This window comes from Lontra canadensis, unplaced genomic scaffold, assembly GCF_010015895.1.
Source record: "Lontra canadensis isolate GAN:19392208 unplaced genomic scaffold, GSC_riverotter_1.0 scaffold11, whole genome shotgun sequence".
Taxonomy (NCBI): domain Eukaryota; kingdom Metazoa; phylum Chordata; class Mammalia; order Carnivora; family Mustelidae; genus Lontra; species Lontra canadensis.
The window spans coordinates 3,337,821-3,360,979 of record NW_022631005.1 but is presented as its reverse complement, the minus strand read 5'-3'; the positions used below and the strand labels follow the sequence as shown (position 1 = coordinate 3,360,979).

At 40.2% G+C, this 23,159-nt stretch overlaps 1 protein-coding gene across 13 annotated transcripts in view; it reads right to left on the bottom strand.

The window, feature by feature from the left end:
* The window catches only part of OSBPL6 (oxysterol binding protein like 6), a 206,490-nt gene that overhangs the window by 103,684 nt on the left and 79,647 nt on the right, over window positions 1–23,159 (bottom strand). For 8 of the 13 annotated variants that reach the window (XM_032855983.1, XM_032855987.1, XM_032855986.1 and 5 more), the window contains exon 1: window positions 8,531–8,717. The exons of 1 other annotated variant lie outside the window; for it this stretch is intronic. The gene's annotated coding sequence lies outside the window, so the exon portion shown is untranslated. Of the gene's footprint in view, window positions 1–7,843; window positions 7,865–8,530; window positions 8,718–23,159 lie in introns of those variants that run through there. 4 more of the 13 variants (XM_032855992.1, XM_032855994.1, XM_032855996.1 and 1 more) reach the window with 2 other exon arrangements.

Genomic DNA, 23,159 nt, shown 5'->3' with positions numbered 1-23,159 from the left:
CTACCACCCTGTTCCTTTCTAAAGCAAAGCCCAAGAGTAGTGAGAACAGGCAGCAATAGCAACAGAAGTTTGGGACTAGAAAACAGATAAAAATAGTAAAATGGTATGTGGTTCACTGATGAGTCCTGTCGCAAAGATGTTGAGTGGAAGTTTAAGGAATTCAAAGGAAGTTTTAATATGTCATTTGATACTGAGCTGAGATGAAAAAAAGCTACTCTTCCCCAAATCCAAAGCCTGGAAAATGCCAACACTAGCCATCTGCTAGAGAGGTTTTGGAAGGTGGTCCCAGGACCAACATGCCACCTGGGAACTTGTTTCAAATGAAAATTCTTGAGCTTGTCCATACTAGCGGGTCAAAACCTATGAGGCCAGGCCCTATGTTTCAACAAGCCTGACTCTGGGCAGTAGGTGTGAAGGACTGCCCACCCAACCTTGCTCTGTACTGACCTAACACTAGCACTAGGGAATAATAATACAGTATGACACAGAGTCACTCCCAAGTAATAGATCTGAAGCCTCAATAATAAGGGAATTGTTAACATATTCCTTCAGAAATTAAAAAAATTATCATAAGAATTTCAAGTGATAGCTGAAATGTTTAGCATTTCACATTCATATAAATGGCCTTCATACTACTTCACATTACTGAAAACTTTAGCAAGCTTACGAAAAACTATTTTTACTACACACACACACACACACAGTATCTCCATTTATAAATAAAAAATAAGATAAAGCGGAGCTCTATCATGAACCAACAGGACTTTATTGTCTACTAATACTTGCGACTACACCATTTTCGGGCTCCCAGATTCAGAAATGGACAGAGATCACCCGGTCACCGTCTGATTCCATCAGAGGGCCAGACAAGGGCCAGACAAAATATTTTGGGCTTTACAAGCCATACCGTCTCCCCGCAGCTACTGAACACTGCTATCGTAGTGGAAAAGCAGCCACAGAAACTACGCATGTGAATAAGCATGGCTATGTCCTGCTAAAACTTAATTTCTAAAGCCGGGTTTGCAAGCCAGTTTTGCCCGTGGGCTATAACTTGTTAATGCTTGAACTAGGTGATGGAAGGTTAGGAAGCATTCTCAGGACCAGATACTGCAAAGTACTTTTAAAGACTGCAGACTCCCAAACAGCTTCCCACGGCAGGTCTATTAATCCACACAACAGTTGGCAAAGCGTTCACAAAGGAGATTCAGAATTTAATGCCTTCTTGTCAACTTCAGATTTCTCTATCACCCCTAATGTGCAAAAGAAGATGGTTTATGTTTAGAAATACATGAATTAAAAAATACTAATAAGATAAAGGGCATAGAGGATTGCTTCGACAGGGGCTAACTTTTATCTAAGAGGCCAGTTCATTGAAAAGCTCCGTGTGAAAAAGGTTCGCTCCCGTTTACCTGAAAGATAACATCCTAAGTGGTTCAAGAGTATTTCAAGAAATGCATAAATTATTTTTAAGAAGGAAAAACATCAATTAACTTTATCTGTAAGTTTTGTTATATTTCTGACATCTAATAAGCTAAAATGAAGACTTAAAAAAGGAGAAAATAGGGCAAGTCCAAAAATGAGTGATGGGTCAAGTACAAGAACATTTAAGTAATAAATTCTCAACATGCACCAACCTCCCCACAGTCCCTTCCTGTGGAAATCTGGCAACGTCATCTTTGCAAATCGAAGAAACACTGTACTTGATTTACTATAAACATTGGTATTTCTTCACCAGTTCTTTCTCTTAAGTGTTTTATTTTGGAATAAGTCAAGATTTGCAGAGGAGTTACAAATACGCCACAGCCAAGTTCCCATTTACTCTTCCCCAAGGACTTCCTCCAGTTTTTAGAAGCTGACAACACAAGAGATTTTAACCTTAAAGTCCCAACTTAAAAAAAAAGAGAGAGAGATTTGGAAATAAATTCACATGCCAAATTTGTAGGTATTGTTTAAATAAACTGTCCAGTGCTCTCAAATTCAGTACTCTGAACATGAAAATGTAGTCAGCACACTAGCCTTCAGTTCTCAGCTCATGTCACCTCAAAATAGACACCATCTCTGTCACTTTCTAGCACAGTATTCTTTTCATTTCCTTCACAACACTTCTCCCACCCAATAGTTGGGTTCATTTGTTTATTAGTATATTATCTGTTCCCAGACACTTTACCAGTTATGATTCCTGCTCTCCTTATTATAATCCTTGGGCCCAAAATAGTGACTGATATATTCTGAGGGGACAGATGCTCAAGAGACGTTGCTAGAAGGATGAATGAATGAATATGAACAAATGCCTCCATAAATGAGTGAACACTGCAGACCCAGCAGGAATGACACAAGGCACAGGATAAAACACACATATATTCCAGTTGTCATTGTTTCTGAAACCTCAAACCTTAAAAGTCTACCACCATCCTTAATACCCAGGAGCACTGAGTGTTATACACGACTAATGAGTCGTTGAACACTACGTCAAACACTAATGATGTACTCTATGTTGGCTAACTGAACATAATGAAAAAATAATAATAAATAAAAATTTATTTTAAAAAGTCTACCACCAGCCATACACAGTGGAGTTTTGGGGAGCCTGTGTGTTAGTCCATCACCTTTGAAATCACTTCTTAACTGCTGCAAAGTTTAGAATTGTTATTCCTGATACATCCTTGTTCTCTGAAAGCCAAACTTTTCAAAGTAGAAGTGTCTCATTGCTACACCTGAAATTAATAGAACACCATTAACTATACTGGAATTAAAATAAATTTAAATAAATAGAAGAAAGAAGTGTCTCATTGGTTCACGACACACAGTACTTCCTAGCATTACTCATCTGATATGAAAAGTCAATAAAGAAAAATTTTAAATCAACCTCAAAGTTAGATTAATTACAGTCTTAATTACCCTTCTGTATGTAAAAGTTTATTCGAAAAAACTCAAATACTAGATTCTAACCTTATGGTGGCAGTTTGGGAATAAGACATTTTGAGGAGAAAAGTGAAAAGTTTAAAAGACAAAACAGGGAGTGATGTAGCTCTCCTTCTCCCTCCCTTGCTCAGCCCTCAGCTCTGGGTCCAGGAATCACCCAGGTGGAGGAGAAAGAAAGGAAGGATAGATGTCTGGAAGGAAGAAGGATGGAAGGGAGGGAGGCAGGAGAGACTACCTATCCCCATATTCTCTAGGAGCACTTGCATTGATCCCATGATCACATATTAGAAAATATGTTCAAAATCAAAGCACTTGATCACTTGACCAACCTCGGCAGGGAAAGGGCATTCCAAGATACAGATCGGTCAAATATCCATTTATCAAATAAAAAGAAGCAAGAAGACAAGAACAGGGCACTTTCAGGCTCTTTACTTCATTTAGAATGTTTTTCTTCTATCTCTGGACCCGCACTGTTGAGGAAGGGTAGACACTAATAAATACATCTAATGCAGCACAAACCCATCCCCCATCCAAAAAGGACAATACTCCCACTGTCGCTCCTGGACCGTCTCCTGCTTATGATGTATTGAGTGACAAATAACTCAAAATATCTGGTGAACTAAATATTGAAGATACTGAATTTCACTGCCAAGAAACATATCAACATTGATACGAAAAACGCAGTTGAAGGAAAAACTTTCTAACCTCACACATAAATTTTGAAAGCCCAAAAACTCATGAGAATAAAAGAGAAGTAAAACTCTAGAGCTTTTTTTCTGCATAAAATTAAAGTCATAATAAGCAGTAGTCATGCTGAGCTTATTCATTTGCAACTATTTTATGTACTTAATGAATAAAGCAAGTAAATTTGTAATCTTATTTTGAACCAAGATTTTCAGTGTAAGTGAAAAGATACAGATATAAAATCAAATAATATTAAAACGCCATAAAGTTAACTTGAAAAAAGTCAGTATGAGCTCATATGTTTTATTTTTAAATATATGTAGTTTCTACCCTGCCCTTGAAAAAGCCGAGAAACTGTGAAAACCCGTAAGAATGAGCCCTCTTAACACCCAGACTGTAGTTTCTGAATTCCATTAACTACTTAAAAGAACGAGGGTTTCGTGGAATGGCTGGTACTTAGACTGGGGTAGGAAATGTACAAGAGGAGCTTGGGGCCCTCTCTTGGTACAGAAAAGCAGGGTCAAGAAATTAATGGGACAGGAGTGCTTCCAGGATGTTCTCTATCTTTTTCTGGTTGCTGATAATATGGAAATGGTCAGTTGGTGAAAATTCATTGGGATTCTTTTATGATAGGCTCTCTCTTCTGTATGTATACATAGGAGCCAATTTGAAGGGAATCCCAAGGAACAAAAAAAGGTATTACTTGAGGATCTGGGGGGAAATCACTGCAATTAACTAAAAACATAAGTATTTTTAAAATCTATGAATTTATGATGATATTCAAGGAAAAAGGAAACTCTTGCCCTAAAAAAAAACAACAAAAAGCCACACAAAGAAATATCTTTGATCACCCTTTAAAGAAATTAAAGCACTAATTCTGAAACTGTCTATCAAAAAGTTAATTTTAAGCTCATACTCTGCTTTTCCTGGATGACTGTATTTCAGGGTCAAATACTAGTTGATCCAAATACATGACATCTACTTCTAAAGATCTTATTTATTTATTTGTTTGTTTGTTTGTTTATTTGATTTGTCAGAGAGACTGAGAGAGAGAGAGCGCACAAGCACAAGCACAAGCAGGGGGAGTTGCAGGCAGAGAGCGAGGGAGAAGCAGGCTCCCCACTGAGCAGGGAGCCAGATGCTGGGCTTGATTCCAGGACTCTGGGATCATGGCTTGAGCTGAAGGCAGACACTTAACTGACTGAGCCACCCAGGCATCCCGATGTCTACTTCACCTAAGAGTAAAAAGGAGCAGGGATAAATAAGTGTGTGTATAGGAATTCACTATACAGTTTACTCTACTTTTGTAGAGTTTGAAATTTTTCTAAATGAAAGGTATTTTTTTTTAAAGTAGAGAAAAAAACAGCAAAAGACAAAAAGAATCTTAAATAAATCAAAATTTCCTTCTTCCCTACTATTCACTTATGAAACCTACATTATTAAAGCATACTTGTTTTTTTCCCACTTACTTCTTCATTCCAATTTTACCGGATATGCATCTAATGCACAATTTACTTTTCAAAGCTGGTCTAAATTTTTCAGATTTGGGGGTGACCATTTTTCCAAAACCTCACCTACCATAATGAGAAAGACAATGTACAGGGGGATCAACTTGTCTGAGCACAGCTTTTATCCCTGGATAGAGACTCTTCCCTGGTCATTTGTTTCCACTCTTCTCAATGGAGTGAGAAGGAAGTTTTGAGGTCCTCTCATTCCGCTTCCCTGTAGAAAAGACCTAGCTACCGGCCTGCTACCTTCCCCCAGGCTCCTTCAGCTCTTTAGAATTAGATGTCTGTTGAGCAGACGAGACCTCCTTCAACCTGAGAGACAGAAGAAAAGGAGAAGCCTGGGAGAGGAAGAAAGGGGCAGGTGAAATGACACTGGCATTACCAATTCTCACTGGATATCGCCTCCATTTCCACTACCTAAGGGAGGAGTCTCACAATCCTCAAAGCAGATAAAAGGGAGCAAACATCAGCAAAGAGTTTCTCCTCTATCCATGTTATATTTGCTGACTGGTTAGCTGATTTACTGAGTTTACCTTAATCATGACATTCCAACCTGTTTTATATGTCCATAATGGCTTTGAAGCACTCCCTACCCCATTTTGTCAGTCCTGGTTAAGAAAAAGGGAATGGGGAGGTAATAACAGAACTTCAAGAAAATGAGATAAAAGGGGCTTTCTGAAATATTTCCTGAGTATACATGCATACAAACTAATTCCTATGTTGAAAGAACAACACAAATAAACACATTTCATAAAGGAAATGAGATGTTTGCATTTTCCTTTTAAAGAAAAGTTTAGGGGCGCCTGGGTGGCTCAGTTGGTTGGGCAACTGCCTTCGGCTCAGGTCCTCATCCTGGAGTCCTGGGATCGAGTCCCGCATTGGGCTCCCTGCTCAGCAGGGAGTCTGCTTCTCCCGCTGACCTCTCTCCTCTCATGCTCTTCCTCTCTCTCATTCTTTCTCTCTCTCTCAAATAAATAAATAAAATCTTTTAAAAAAAAGAGAAAAGAAGAGTTTAACTTCTGTCTCGTGGTCAACTCACAAGTCAGCAAATGTGTATGGGAACAAATTTCCATTTACTTTATTTCCATGAAATTAAACCTGATGGTCACAGGGATTCATGAACATTTCATCTCTGTTTGTGGTCAGGGATCAAGAGATCCTAAGCAATACTGGCCTAGGAGATTCCCTGAGAAAGAGCAAAGTAATGTAGCCAGGACCCTAAACCACCTGAAATAAACATCCAGACCAGCCAGCCTTCTGTCCTGTCTGCTTCAACATTAAAAATGGATATCCTGAGACCTAAACTCCACTTAAAGTAACAGGCACTATCCATTCAAAGGTAAATGAATTGTTGGGACAAGAACTGCTGTTTGGGGATTGAGTCAGTTTCCTCTAGCTGTAAACTCTGATCAAATAATTGATGTTTGGGTTTAGCTAATGTAGACAGAAAAGGACCCTATGATTTGAAATGCTTTTGTGGTTAAAGTTCTTTATTACTGTATAAAATTTTGATTCAATATCAAATTGACAGGAACATCCCCGGAAAGAGTTCAGCTTCCAACAATATACAGCAATCAAAGATGCAGAAAGAGACACTTTGTGATTTGACTAAAACCCACTATGCCTGAAGGTACACCTGATTCTGATGGCAAGATTTCTCAATGTCAAAAGTTCCACACGTGTAGATGGCACAGCACATTGTTCACTGAATCACTCTGGTGTCCAGACTGAGTCAGGGGCTGGTAGATGGACTCCAATGTCTATGGGGATCATTCAAAAAGAGGTCAAATCAATGAATTGGTTTTGCCTCCCAAGGACGAAAACAGTAAGATCAGGTGCTGGACTCTGGGGTCATACACTATCACTCTGAAAATGACAACCTCAAGGTCTGGAAACCTCATCACTATGAAATTTCCAAACTAAGAACAATGGACCATTCTGATTTTGGAAAAGTCTTCCTTCTTCATAGGTCAGTCTCAGAGGAGTCAGCTTAACCTCAGAAAACCATCACTTTCCAAACACGCACCTTTCATATAAAGCAATAAAATGACAAACAAGAATGAAGACTAACAGTGTGTTATGCGTAAAGTACATGGAAGTGACATCATGAAAGGAGAGGAGAAGAAAGTGACGCCCAAAGCAGGAGACTTGACCGCAAACGCCTACAGGCACCAAGACACACAACATGAACCTGGAAGGCCGGTTGCATTAAATACTTAGGGAATGGTAAAGCTTAGCAAACTTCAGTCCTTGGAATAGTAATAAGACCAGATTTTTAATCTTCCAAGATAAGCCAGGTAACTGATTTTTTCTGTGATGTTTCTAGATTGTCCAATATTGGGAATTAACTCCATTTTAAAAAGGAAAATGTTTACAGGTTAAAAGATTATTGTCTAATATTTGACCTATAGGCCGCTGGTTGGCAAGCTCTGTTCTAAAATGTAATTTTAAATAATGCAGTAATAAACAAAAAGCTTCTCACATAACTATGATTACATTAAAGTGTTGAGCCTTGGTTTCTGTTCTACCAAGAGGAACCAGTCCATGCAAGGAAAGGGTAGGAGCAGTATCAGAAGATTTGAGGTGTTTCCCAAATTACAGATGTCTAAATCAACACCACAACCACCCCGGTGCCCCAGGGCAAATAAGAGTTTGAGTAGAGGACACACAGCTTGTGGGAGCCCCCAAGAACTCTGCTGGTACACCCTCTCACTCTGGGCATCACTAACCTCAAGACAGTAGAAAGCTTTGTGTTAACTGGGAGGAATGTGTCCAAATTTGAAGATCAAAGTCACTGAGCCTAAGATATCACACAGCATATGTGAAGTGGCTCTGAAAATAATAACCACAAATACCAAAGATGACAAGGAGTCCCCCCACCATAGTAAGCATTGCTGATATCTGATTTGTTATTTCAGTCTCTTGGGAAAAAAGAAAATCAACCACTGGTTTTCTAAGAACGATTATTAAAAAAGGATACATTTTAAGAATATGTGTATGCAGGCACCTATGTGCATATATGTAAATAATCAAGCAGGGTTAACATTTCATTTTGTGGGCTTATTATTATCTGCAGCTTTTTTACCCCAGAAGGGAAGGGCAATGTCTTATTTCCACATGATGTCAGACTACACATAGAAAAAGTTAACAAGTCTTTTGGCATGTTTTTCTACTTCCTAGCCTAAAAAAAAAAAAAAAAGCCAAAAGAATAGTTATCCATTAAAATTTTTTATGAAAATGCCTAAACATAACCAGGATTATTATATATTACTTTGCAGTCTCATAGAACACAGAAAAGAATGTATAAAGAAACATCTTCCCGTGATTTGGTAATGTCTCACTAATCTTTTGCTGTTATTAAGCACTGCCTAATCTAATCCTGTGTCTGATCTTAAGCTTGTGTTCTCCTAACTCACCTTGTGACCAGGAGTCAAAGTCTTCCAGGTCAGTGTTAAGGTAAAAGCTGTTCAAAGTGGTTTATCCTCAGATGCCAGCAGCCTTTTCCCTGGGACTTGGTCTGTCTGTTGACCCTGCTGGGGTGATGTGGTCGATGACAGGAGTGGCTCCTTGATTTCTTTCTCTTGCTGTTTTATGGCAAGGGGCGGAACTGAAAAAGAGAGATTATACTCACATAGTACAACTCCACAGAACTTCCATGAGCTTCTCAGGGGACTGCGGATGACCAATCAGAAAATTCTTTCCGGTTTATCTTTTGAGGAGAAAGTTCATAAGGGATGGTCTCAGATTTTTACCTCTTTTGTCAGTCTTACGGAGTCTCAAGGATGTAGCCACTGAATGCATCAACCATCAGTAACATTCATAACTGACATCTTACCCGGAGTTTGGACTAAGAAAACTCTCAATTTATATAGCAGATATTTTCTAAAAGGAGGCAAAGCAGATTTTCCAAAAACATGTTTAACCCTCCAATTAAATGTTAACCTTAGTGTGTGTGTATGTGTGTATGTACGTATGTAAGTAGGCTCCACACCCAGTTTCATTCCCTCCTTCCTTCCTTCCTTCCTTCCTTCCTTCCTTCCTTCCTTCCTTCCTGTAAGGCTCCACACCCAGCACAGAGCCTAATGCAGGGCTTGAATTCACCACGATGAGATCAAACCCTGAGCTGAAATCAAGAGTCAGATGCTTAATTGACTGAACCAACTATGTGTCCCTAAACCTTAGTTTTTTAAAACAGTAAGTATAAAGTAGTTTCACCACATAAGCATACTATGTACCCTGATAAAGACTCACTCGTAGTCTGTAATGTGCCACACAGAGTGCAACTGCCAAACTCCTAGAACAATCCTCAGCAGAAAGAGCTGACTAGGGGCACCTGGGTGGCTCATATGATTGGTTGTCTGCCTTTGGTTCAGGTCATGATCCCAGGGTCCTGGGACAGAGCCCTTCATCGGGAGTCTGCTTCTCCCTCTCTCTCCCTACTGTTGCCCTTGCTTGTGCTCTCTTGCTCTGTCAAATAAATATTTTTTTTTAAAGCTGACTATACTATCAAAGAATACAGTTTTCAACTTGACATTATTTCTCAGAAGGCAAAGGATATTTTATGAGAAGATAAACTATGTTCACTTTAAGGCAAAGAAGAAGAAGTGGGGGGAGAGGAGAGAAGAGGAGGAGGAAGAGGAGGTGGAGGAGGGGGAAGAAGAAGAAAAACCTGATAAGTACTCCAAAGTAGAAGCTAAATATGTTACTCTGATCCTGAAATGAGACAGCAGGTTTTTCCTTCAAAGCATAAACCTCTCTAGCAAGTTTGGTTATTCACAAGGTAGTTTTAAAAAGCTTTAAAAGTCCCAGGTTTGATTATTTTTCAAGCCTCTTCTTTCACTTGGTTTTGGTTTTTCTCTTTTTACTTAAGGAAAAGGAAAAAAAAATAATGCACAAATATATATTCTGAAAGACAAAGACTTCACAGAGGAGCAAAAGATTGATGCCTACTCAGGAGCCTATGCTGTGACTGCTCCTATAGGTAACATTTTTCCAGGAAAAAAAGGGGGGTATTTTAACACCCCCTACACCTCTACAAAAAATGGTTTTTTAAAAACCTCTATTATGCTGTAAGGCAATCCCATGCATCTTATAGGTCCTAAGTAAAATGTCACTGATGACTGTTATGATGACCTAGAATATTAGAACTAAAGTCAGGGTCCATCAAGATTATTTTTGTATGCTCAGCATGACACCTGTTTTTTTTTTCTTTCTGCAAACACCACTCAATCCCTGCTCTTTAATCCCACATAATTGAAGGTGGACTGAATACGGTCTGCTGCAGGAAATCCCCTCCCCACTTTTCTTTGCTCTTTACTATGATGGACTCCTTCAAGCGTTGGAAAAGAAGAGGACACTGAAAAAGTAAAAGAAGAAAACTATGGCAAAGCCCACCCCCCCACCTTCCCCACCCCATGCTAAACTGCAGGTTCTTTTCACCCATGCCCATTCCTCTTCCCTAGTGTTACTCGCCATAACCTCTTATAATCCCGAAAGGGCAAGTGGGGGAGTAAAAGAGAAAAGATGACCATGGAGTAAAATCATGGTTTCCTCTCCATTTCCCCCAGTCCAGCAGCGGAGGAAAGGAAGAAGGCAGGTGAACCTTGCTCACCATATCTAAGGGATTCCCAGATGGTGCATGTGTTTTGTTGCCAGCCTAGCCCAAGGAGCATTTTTCCACTTCATTCATCTCTTTTCCCTTTGCCTATACATCCTTCAAACCCTACCCAAAATCACAATTGCCAAAACCTTCACTGATCTTCTCTGCTAGAAAGAAGCAACTTATCTCACCTGATACCTTGGTCAATTCTACTGGTATATAGAGCTGTCTTGCTTACACCTGTTATCTCCTCTATCAGACTGTGCTGAGTCTGAGAAGCAAAGACTGGACCTTGGTTTTCCGCACACAGTAAGTGTGAGTTAAAAAGTGAAACTTAACAACACTTCTATTTGTATGTATGTGATTTGTAAGAAATTAATCTATTATTGTTCCTTTTGCACAAAAGCGTGTTTTTCTACACAGCGTGTATGGAATGTCACAGCATAAAGCTTTTGGCTTGTTTTGAGACTATAATGAAGGTTCATATGGACATTCTGCACAACTTTCAAGATGACAGCAACCACAATAAAGTGGAGAGCCTTCTATAACCTTCGGGGAGTGGGGGTGGCTGACCATTCTGATTAAAAATTAGCACTCTATCAATATGTGGTTCAGATATAATCAGTCATCCCTGATATTTCCTGAAGCCAGAAATATTAGGCATAATTATTTTAACTCAGCCTCAAAAACTTGAGTAGGACAGAAAAATTTATATCATCACATTCAAGTTCCACATTTGCAGGTGGCTAATATACTGTCTTGTTCAAAAACCAGGAAGTCTAACCAAGTGACAACAAAACTTCATTTAATTAAGAAACTGTACAGGGTTTTTTCCCTTACATATAAACTGTGTGCAGCAGAAGTCCAAAGGTACTAAGCTTATAAAGTTCAAGTCTGATTACTCCTTGTGACAACACATATTGAAGATTAACTCTTAAAGCTCTTGTTGAAAGTATACTCAGACAAGGGAAGAGGTAGTTTCTTTTTAAATCTATGATCAAAATTAATGTTTTAAAAAAAATTAATCTGTTTTCTATCAAAACACATGAATTATGTTCAAATTTAATGATATATTCTACAGACCAAAAAGCTTCCCCAACACCTTCCACCTAAGCAATTAATAAATTAGAAATTGTAAAGATTGGAAAGGCTGATTCAAACAAAGTCGCCTATACCAACCAATAACCGGGTAGGAGTCTTTGAAGTATCTCATCAGGGAGTTGAGTGATTTGGCAAAGGTTCCTTCTGAATGGCTCATTCAGGAAGTAAATGATCCATTATCTTTGCAACAGAACTTTTCCTGTAAGTTGTGTGACTAATCCTCCCACGGTCTGAATTTTGCCCACTATACACCATGTTCTTGTCCAGCACACTCCCCACACATTCCGCTCATTCCTTAGTCAGGCCCCTCAGAGCACATGACGTATCCTACCAAACACTAGATTGTCTGGCGTAGCTACTAAGTTAATGCATAGACTGCAAGATGGAGACAAGAGAAAGCGAGCTCTATCATTCTGTAACATACTAAAGTAAAGATTCTTAAAATAGTAAAAACAGAAAGACCAGCAGAAGAGTATTTACACAAAGTTAGCAGTCTACATAGCAAAGTCCATTTCACAACAAAAATAAGAGATGAGATGTTTCTGACTATTTTCTGCACATTAGGTGACCCATTGTTCTCAATGCCTGCATCATGTTCACAAAAATGGAACGGTCTTTATTTAGGGTTAAACATCGTAAATTGCTTTCCCAGAAAATGGTAGCCTAAACTATGGCATAAGACCTTTTCTCATTATCTTGTCTACTTGGTCTACTATCTCCACTAAATACCTTAGTTGATAAAAAGATTTTGCTATTTTGATTTTTTCACTTGTAACAAGGTTAAGACAAGAAATTGATTTTCCTCTTCTTATCTGTGACAATCTCAAATACACTGAGGATTTCTACACTGTCTAAACTCCTGGAGGATAGATATAGTGCTACAACCCAATGTTCTATGAAAACAGGCTGTTTGGGGTAACTTCCTAAAGATGAAAAACACGATCTGTAGGCACTTTCACCTAGCAACTACTGTGGTTTTCCTGTCAATAACTGAAGAGCTGATTTTTAACTCAGAACTTTATCTAATCTCATTAGTGCTACCATATATCAAATAAGTTAAAATTCACCATCTGATACAACATAACAGAGTTTTCACAACTGATATTAAGCATTAATTAATTTATCCACTCAACACTAAGTCATTGTGCAGTTATTATATCTAAACATTAAAACCAGACACTAAAGAAATATAGAAATGTAACAATCAATAAATATAAAGCTCCTTCCCTTAAGAAATTTAGAGTTGAGGGGCACCTGGCTGGCTCAATCAGAAAAGCATGGGACTCTTGATATCTGGGTCATGAGTTCGAGCCCCACGTGAGGTGTAGAGATTACTTAAATAAATAAAATTTAAAAAAAAAGAAATTGGGGCACCTGGGTGACTCAGTGGGTTAAGGCTCTGCCTTCAGCTCAGGTCATGGTCTCAGGGTCCTGGGATCAAGCCCCACATCTGGCTCTCTGCTCAGAGGGGAACCTGCTCCCCCCCCCCATTGCCTGCTTCTCTACCTACTTGTGATCTCTCTCTGTGTCAAATAAATAAATAAAATCTAGAGCTTAGCCATAGATAACAGGATACAGCATGTGAATAATCTTTTTAAGTTACAAAACCAGAAAATATATTATGGATATTCATGACATGAAAATATTCATTCTACCTTAGAATTTCTGAGGCAGGTGGAAAGTAGATAGGGGGGAACTTGCTCAAAAGGAGGCATCTGAAAGATGAGTAGATTCAGGCAAGAAATGAACAAAAGCAGAGATGGATACCAAGGACATTTCAAACAATGATGAAAAGTGTATGAAAATCAACAGAGGATAAAGCACAGACTTATTTCAGTACTCAGAGTCTAGGGTACAAAAAAAAGGAGGGTTGGGGTGGAGGAAAGGCAGAGAGGAGGTATGCAACATTTAAGACCTTCCACAAAGGCTTCTGTGGAAGGTCTTAAATGCTAGCACAGGACCAGATTTTACTAGGTGGTCTGTAGAGAACAGGAGTTGAGTTCAGAGCAGAGGAATCATGTGATTATGCATCAATGGGGCCAATCCAGGAGAACAAATTTGAGGAAAGAGAATCCAGAGGCAACAGAGGACCTCAGAAGACATTAGCAGCCCCCAAAGGAAGGCGGAGCTACCTGGGAAGAGTGACACAGGAGGAACTATTTGACAGAGCAGAATGCGATCCTGTTTGATAACACGTATTTCTTGTCTTGGCAAAATAATGGGAAATAAAGCCCAACCATTTTTTCAGAAACATGACTGAAGAAGTAATACATGGTCCAGCATGTTAATAAACTGAAGTATTTCACTCAGCACATTTTCTAAATCTGTTATATTTCTATGATTTAGGCCAATTTTTCCATATTTGTTTGTTTGTTTGTATCTAACTTGGTTTAAATTGACATGTATTTCTCGAAGGGTGGGGAAAGTGTTCTATTTTTCCAGATCCCAAAGGCCAAGCATAATTAAGGACCTGGCATCTATTAAGGATTCAAAGAAAATTTCTTTTTCCAAATTTAGTAATTTTGTCAATGCTAACAAAAATTCGGATGACTGATTATACAGGTAAGAATTCTGATTATATATTACTTAAAGGAGTCTTCAATTTTATTATTCCCTTGACAATTTGTTTTTTATCCAAAAAAACAAATATTACAGAAGCTACTCCATGGTTCTATTATTCAGTTGAATAAAATTTCATTTAAAAATTGTAAAGTGCTATATGGAGTGCTGGGGTGGCTTAGGTGGTTAAGGGCCAACTCTGGATTTCGGCTCAGGTCATGATCTTGGTGTCCTCGGAGGGAGCCGCACCCTGTGGTCAGCAGGGAAACAGCTTCAGGTTTCTCTCTCTTCCTCTGACCCACCCCTCACTTGCTCGCTCTCTCTCTCTCAAATAAATGGATAAATCTTAAAAACAAAAACAAAAACTTTTTTTTTTAAGTTTTAAGATATGCTTTGGACATATTCTGATCCTCCAAAAAGAGTATATTCTAGAGCAAGAATTAGTACTTTCCCTGTGAAGGTCCAAATCAGCAAACATTTTAGGTTCTGTGGGTCATACATTCGCAACTAATCAACTCTGCCATTGTAGCAGGAAAGCGGCCAGAGGCAAAATGAATGAGGATGGCTATATTCCAGCAAAACTTTCCTTACGAAAAAGTGGTGGATCGCATTCAGTCCTTGGACCAGTTTGCTGACCCCTTCCTAGCAGAGAACCCAGCTATGGCAACTTGGTGTGATTTCATTGTTTTTTGCTCCTCATAACTGGTGAACTGACCCAAAAACCTACTCTGAGAAAATGGTCTCCAAAGAAGATCTCTACTGCTAGAGTAGTGATTAAAAGGAAAACAAAATGGAGAGGTTCTAAGGAAGCGATGCATGTAAGTAAACAAGAGAAGTCTGGATCGTTTAGAAGGGGATGTAGAGTTCGGTGAAATCTCAGATCACTGCTAAGGAAGTCCAATGTATATTCGAAGAGGAAATATGAAAATGTGACTCAAGAAACCATTTCAGGAAGTGCTCCAACTAATGCCCCAAATGCTCATTCATGAGGAGAAAAAACTTAGGGGAAAGCTTTAGCTATTAAATAAGACTATATTAAGAAATGCATGAATCTTAACAGAATATTCATGTGAAAGAAAGCCAGGGAATTTGGAAATTTATGGAAGTCTCCGATCATGCTTCCTTCATGAATTCCGATGATCCTACTATATTTACCTCACAGAACCGGGGGGAATGTAAGGAAATACTGTCATCAAAGCTTACCCATCTATATTTAAATCTATAAAAGACTTATGACAAAAAGTAGCTTAATTCACTCTCAACGGCTCACTGGTGCTCACCACTAAGTCACCACTGAAGGTGACTCGGGTTCCTCACGTGGAAAACGTGGCTCCTTCACGGAGGCAGCAGAGGACTAAGTGAGCTGTTGCATGTGAAGTGTTCAGAACAGACCCAGCTCTCAGGAAACGTGGGTGCACTGATGCTGCTGCATCTCCCCTGAGTCCCTTCTCCCCAGCCAGGCTCACTGCTGCTCGCCCAGGGCGGCCCTGCCTAACTCTTAACCCGGAGGGCTTCAACCTACCATTCGCTAGGCAGATGGCTAAGTCTCTCTCCAAGGCTGACTTCTTTTCCAGGATGCATTTCCATCTGTCCACTGGATGTTTCCATTGGAATGATCGTGGGCACCTGAAACTCAATGGATCTAAAAATTGAGCCCCTTACCTTTCTACCCTTGCCCCTTTGTCCACCTTTGCCTCTTCTTGTCTTCAGCTTTTATTGGTGACATCGCTATCTGCCCTTAAGCCAAGCTAGAGAACTGCAGGTTCTTTCAGCCACTTCATTTGCAACCTTCCCATGTAGCTCACCCCAAGTCTGCTCACTTCTATTTCCCACGTTATGTTTTCCTATCGCTCTTCGGCCCTCTGGGCCATCGCTGGCCTTGGTTAAATGCGTCCGTCTCCTGATGTCTCTACTTCCTACCACTCTCCCCTCACAGGCACTTTTGCTGCCATCAGAGTCCTCCTTCTTAAAGCATATATTTGACTGTCTTATTCCTGATTCTTTTTTTTTTTTCTTTTTAAAGATTTTATTTATTTATTTGACAGGATCACAGGTAGGCAGAGAGGCAGGCAGAGAGAGAGGAGGAAGCAGGCTCCCTGCTGAGCAGAGTCCAATGCAGGGCTCGATCCCAGGACCTGGGATCATGACCTGAGCAGAAGGCAGAGGCTTTAACCCACTGAGCCACCCAGGCGCCCTTTATTCCTGATTCTTAATTATTCTCTACGGCTTGGGGAAAAGGGGCCTATGGACCTACAGGTAAACATCAGAACACCTGGAAACCCTCTGAAACCGGATATAAAAATTTGTGAGTCCTTGATCAAAATGAAATTCATCATCTGAGAGGATGATGTTAACTCTTCGGCAGGATACAATCTGCAGCCTTATACAGCATCTGCTTGACTTCCACCCTGTTTCAGATACAACGGATATCCTATTTTCCTCCAAATATGCACATCGAATCCCATCCCACCTCTGAGCTTTTGCATGTGCTGTTCCCTCTACCTCTGGTGCTCTTTTCTGCCTGCTGAACCACTGAACATCCTCGAAGTCCTGTCTCAGGTCTCAAATGTCACCACCGTGAAGTCTTGCCCAAGTGTCCAACTATGTATTTATGGGTAACAAGAGAGATGCTAAATAGATTTCTGGTATCTATATCATAACACTGGTCTGAAATTTTTTTTAAAGATTTTTAACTTATTTATTTGACAGAGAGAAGGAGAAAGCACAAACAGGGGGACCACCAAGCAGAGGCAGAAACAGGAGCCCAATGTAGAATTCGATCCCAGGACCCTGGGGTTATGACCTGAGCCAAAGGCAGACACTTAACCAACTGAGTCACTGGGACACCCCTGGTCTGAAATTTCTTAAATCAAAGCTTTCTGCTATACAAAATAAATAGCCTTAAATGTTTAGACACAAATAGTGTTTACCTAAGTCTAGGGACATTCTTACTGGTGTCCTTGGATTTTAATGAAATCAAGAGTAAAGATCCAGGATCCCAAGTGCCTGCGTTCAAATCCCAGCTCAGCCAGTAACCAGTAAGGGGACCCTGAGCCAATCATATAGCTTTTCAATTTCATGATCTATAAAGATGGGGATAACTACAATACTTAGTATTTAGGATTATTCTAAAAATTAAATGTTTATATGTATAGCACTTAAAGCTATGTAAGTGACTACTATTATTATAATTATTTATTGAAATCAATGGCCAGGACTAGAGGTTCTGAGAGATAATCACAGAGTAAAACTAATTGACCTTGCCATATAAGCCTCAAGCTTTAGTCAACAGAGTTAATTAGCCAGAGAACACTAACAAAGATAGCCCTTTGCACTAATGTTTTTATCAATTGAAAAGCGTTTCAACCCTATCTGATAAAATTCAAATTTTTTCCTGTTAGCCTCCAATAGCTAAAAATATCAGCTCAGAATATTTCCAAGGCACATCACAGGGAGACTAAAATAATTCCTTTGAATAGAAAAAAGACCAGAGCTGCTCCTTCATGGGCAGCAAATCAATGAGCCACCTCATTGCTTACAAAGTACCCAATATGAAAGGGAAATGCTAAGTAGGAAATTGGGAGGAAAGATAAAGGAGCTTAATGACTCATATTTCAAACAAACCAACTTGTTTGCCAGAGAAATGGGATATTGGGCATTTTAGCACCACCCACCTGGCAAAAAACAAAACAAAACAAAACAAAAAACAAACAAACAAACCAAAAAAACCTGCTATGAAATGTAGATCGTAACACTGTTGAACCTAAGGAGGAATCAAAATAAGGGCATGCTGTAGGGATGTAGAGGACTTCCACTTTAGTGATAGGATTCTGTGATATATTTAGCACTGCCTCTACGGAAAATTTTCAGCCTCAAAAAGCCATTTGGACCCATCCCACTTTAACTGTGTAACATTATTTTTGTATTTTCCCACAAACTGCCAAAAGGAATACTTCACTTTTTACTAATGCTCATACTTAACAATCAGACTGTAAAGTAACACACTTGCGTTAGAATTTGAAATGAAGAAAACAGAAAATAAACCCCAATTCCTTACCCTACTGTTAAAGGTCCCTGTGACCCAACTCCAGCTGACTTTATCTTCCACGACAGGCTTCTTGAACTCTTCAACCAAACAGAACTCCTAGCCATTCCCCCTAGATGTACCCACTCTTCACCCACTGTGTGTGTCTCCTCTAAACTAAAACAGTCTTCCCCTCACATCCCTAGGATCTCAATCCTGCCCTTCCTTTACACCCTGTGTGGGAGGTAAGGACCCCGACAGGGAGCCACTGCCTATGGCTCAGCTAGAAGGAGCCCTCCAGGTTCTTAACTTTCACAATCCTTGCTCAATACCTCATAGACTTTCCTCTGTCCATCGTGATCAGAGTTCTTGAGACACGTGTCTTTTCTTCCCCAGACTGCATGATCTTTGAGGGTAATGTCCACATCTGGCTCATTCTCATAAGCCCAACCACACCACAGCACAACATGAAGTTGAGAGATGAGAATTTTAACACTACTCCTAGGGCAAAGAAACCGCCTTTCACATTTACCACCCAGTGACTCACCAACAACGACCAACAGCAGTGCATTAAAAGCTTCCCTTCTACTCATGTAACTGATAATGTACTTTCCAGTTAGAGAAATCATCAGATAGCCGATCCCGCATTTCCTCTACTACAGACTCAAAATACTGGTTGCTTCTGGGCTTTGTTTAAAGAATTCTCAAGACCTGTGTATGTAACAATCATTTTATTCTATTTTATTTTATTTAAAGATTTTATTTATTTATTTGACAGATAGAGACAAGAAGAGAGGGAACACCTGTGGCGGAGTGGGAGAGGAAGAAGCGGGGAGAAGCAGGCTTCCCAGCCCAGCAGGGAGCCCGACGCAGGGCTCAATCCCAGGACCCTGGGATCATGACCTGAGCCGAAGGCAGATGCTTAATAACTGAGCCACCCAGGCACCCCTATAATGATCATTTTAATCATCATATTTAGCCTTATACTCTAAATATGCACGGACCAAAATGCAAAAATCAGACAATCTGATACGTAACAGAACCCGCAGATGCCAGGAGAAAGAAACAGTGACCGAAGAACCCCCAAACCCTGGCAGTCTGACACGGCTTGGGCAGAGATTCACGAGCCCTAACAGGCCACTAGGATGGCGTACTTTCAAATGCTTAACTGGATCCCAAGGAAGAGACTGGCTTCACTCTGGGGTGACGCCGTGGGGCTGTGCTGATCCGTGCGTTCTCGCCAGACCACTGAACGGCTGCCCACTTGTCCGCAGGCATCCGTTCACAGAGGACATTGCTCTGCCTACTCAGTTTACAAACGGTTACATAAATGAGTTCTCATATGCACTCCTAGACATAAGTAATTTCCCCAAGCCCCCAATCCTGCAAGAATACCTGACCTAAGCCCTGACCCCACGTGAAAGGACACTCTCACTGGGATGGCCTGACTCCGAGTCGTGCTAATGGGAAATTCCTGTTGGGTGCTCCACCTGATACAGCTTTTCTATCAGTGACATTTGGAACATTTGGTCTCCAATGTCATGTTGCTGGCGTCTCTTGGATTACTGGAATGGCAACTGAATCCCTCGGGCAGAGAGCAGGAGACTCTAGCTGTTTTATCCCACTTGCCTTTAAAATGACTATTACATATATTTTTTTTTCATTGCTTGTCTTCCTTTTTTTTAATTAACATATAATGTATTATTCTTTTAAAGTACAAATATACCTACCACATGCAAATGGAGGTCAAGATAAGGTTTAAAATCTAGGTTAACAAATTAGGTAAACATTGTCAGTGGTATCGTCATAAATTACACAACGGGTTAAATGATAAAACAGACTCTAAACAAGTATCAGGTTTGTATAATCTGTATATATGACTTAACTGAATAACTCTGGCCTAATTTCTCTTCACGTCCTTCTCTTTTATCCCCTATGCTACTTGGATGGAATCATTTCAAGCTGCCCAATTTCTTAGGCCTCTTAGCGTTATCAGTTCATCGGGTTTCTGTTTGGTTTCCATAGTAACTTCCTTGTTTGCTCATGAGACCACAAAAAAAAACAAAAAAACAAAAAAAAACCAAAAAAAAAAAACCTGACAACTAAATCAGGTCTATTAGGTCTAAAGTTTGCTGTATTTAGATAGATAGATTTTTTTTTTTCTTTATTTGACAGAGAGAGATCACAAGTAGGCAGAGAGGCAGGCAGAGAGGGAGGGGGAAGCGGACTCCCTGCTGAGTAGAGAGCCTGATACGGGGCTTGATTCCAGGACCCTGAGATCATGACCTGAGCTGAAGGCAGAGGCTTAACCCACTGAGCCACCGAGACACCCTGTATTTAGATAGATAGTATTGTCAGTAAAATCAGAATACACTGTAAAATGTTGAGACAGGGAACTATGCCATCCATTACAATTCAAAGCTATTCTTCTGGAAATTTAATTCGATGCCATAGACTGATTAAAAAAAAATGGATGGGATAGGAAGGTGAGCTATGTTATCACAGAGCAGGAACTTCCTTGAAATCGAGTGCCTCCTTTGGGCAAAGTGGAAGAGCGTATTATCAAGGAAAGAGCGTGGTGTTGGGGTCAAACAGGCTTAGTTCAAATCCCCGTGGTGGTGCTTTCTAGCTATGAAACCAGGCAGGATTTTCTGATCCTCAGTTTCTGCATCTGAAAAGTGGGCTTCCGGGATCTAATAAAACCTAGTTCAAGTTGCTAGGAAGATTACAAGTGATACATGTTCAGGACCTAGTACCGCACGCACCACATGCCAGACACTCCACTGGTAATTGCATGCAAGGGTTTTCCAGCTCTCAAATTCCTGGATTTCAGAATTATCCTTTAATTTTCATGGCATACACCATAGTTTAGGCAAAAATACAGAGACATTATTGAATAGTATGTTGGGCTACTAATTTACAGACCTTCTGATACAGATCAACTAACACTAGGTTAAAATTTTTCTTTTCAAAAGCTGAGATCCGGGACACCTGGGTGGCTCAGTTGGTTAAGTGGCTGCCTTCAGCTCAGGTCATGATCCTAGCGTCCTGGAATCGAGTCCCACATCGGGCTCCTTGCTTGGCAGGGAGCCTGCTTCTCCCTCTGCCTCTGCCTGCCACTCTGTCTGCCTGTGCTCACTCTCGCTCCTCTCTTTCTGACAAATAAATAAATAAAAATTAAAAAAAAAAAAAGCTGAGATCCTTGGATTATTCTACTACCTCCATATGTCAAGCTTTCTTCAGACTACAAGTTTGCAAACCATCCAGGGAGAAATGGCATGCTAAAAATGAGTGAAATGTTCATTTCAAGTACCCAACTTTTATGAGGTTCATAGAAATAAATACTATGCATTTAGAAGTTTAAATTACCCTACCAGACAGCTATTGGGCAGTGAGTGGCTAAGAACCCAGTCTCTGGAAGCATCTAGATTCAAATCCTGCTCTTCTTGTCTCTAGGTGTATGACTTTGGCTAAGTTATATCTTTTCTGTTTCTTGCTTTCCTTTACTGTGAAATGGGCTGTAAGCAAACCCATTGCACAGGGCTGCAATGACGAGAAAAGAAGAATGCCTGGTATGTAGCAGGTGCCCAATGTTAGCTTTTATTACTTCATTAATTTATTTATTTTGAAGATATTCATTTATTTATTTATTTATTTGACACAGAGAGCGCGCACAAGCAGGGGGAGTGGAGGAGGGAGAACCAGGCTCCCTGCTGAGCAGAGAGCCTGATCCGGGGCTCAACCCCAGGACCCTGGGAATCATGATCCAAGCCAAAGGTAGACGCTTAACCTACTGAGCCACCCAGGCATCCCCAAATGTTAGCTTTTAAAGAAGCTTTGCTCAACAGTCACACTGCATGTATTCAAGAGTTAAATTAACCCTGGTTATGCTTGGTGGTTCTTCCTATTCCTTGATAAGAGAACCACACAGAAGAATTTCTTGGAAAGCATTTACTGCTTACTTCCCGTCCTGCTTGTTACAGACCTGACCTGACCCCATGCTCAGCCATGCTGCAAGGACCTATCATAGGCTCCCCTTACCATGGTGTAGTCCACAAACCCGTCCCACTCAGTTAGCAACCCATCCTGGACCAGCAACCGTGTTGTTGTGGGCCTTGCCTGACATCCTTAATTTTATTCAGTAGGAACAGTAGGACAAGACTTCTTGGCACAGAGCAGACTCAATTAGAATCGTAGAAGGAATGACATCAGGAAACTGGCAAGGGATAAAGCTGAGAGCCTTGGTATCTGTGAAGGTAAGAACTCAACAATTAGTTGTCACTAGGCTATGCTGTCATATTCACCTTCCTTCCTAAACTGTGGACCTATCTCAGGATCCACTCAAATACTGACCAAATGCCTACGCTGGCTTCGAGAGTGTGGAAACACGAGCAATACTAACACTGAGAAAAATGCATTCCCTTGGATTGTAATGACTAGGGTCTTTGTAAGTTTTGAATGACCTTTCATGAAACCTAGAAAACCAATTTAGAATCTGTGGTCAAATTCTTTTACATTGCTGGGGGGGAATTTAAGTTGGGATGAGCACTTTGGAAAAATGCTGGACAAATCTTCTCAAGGTAATAATACTCTGTGATCCACCAGTTCCACTCCTGGAGAGACGCTCAAGAGAAGGGAGTGCTGACGTCCATCAAAAGAGAAATCTGGCCATGTTCACAGCAGCTGTATTCCTACCAGCACCAAACCTGAAATAAGCCCAAGGCCCACTAAGAATGATACACAGAAATGAACCAGAATGAAT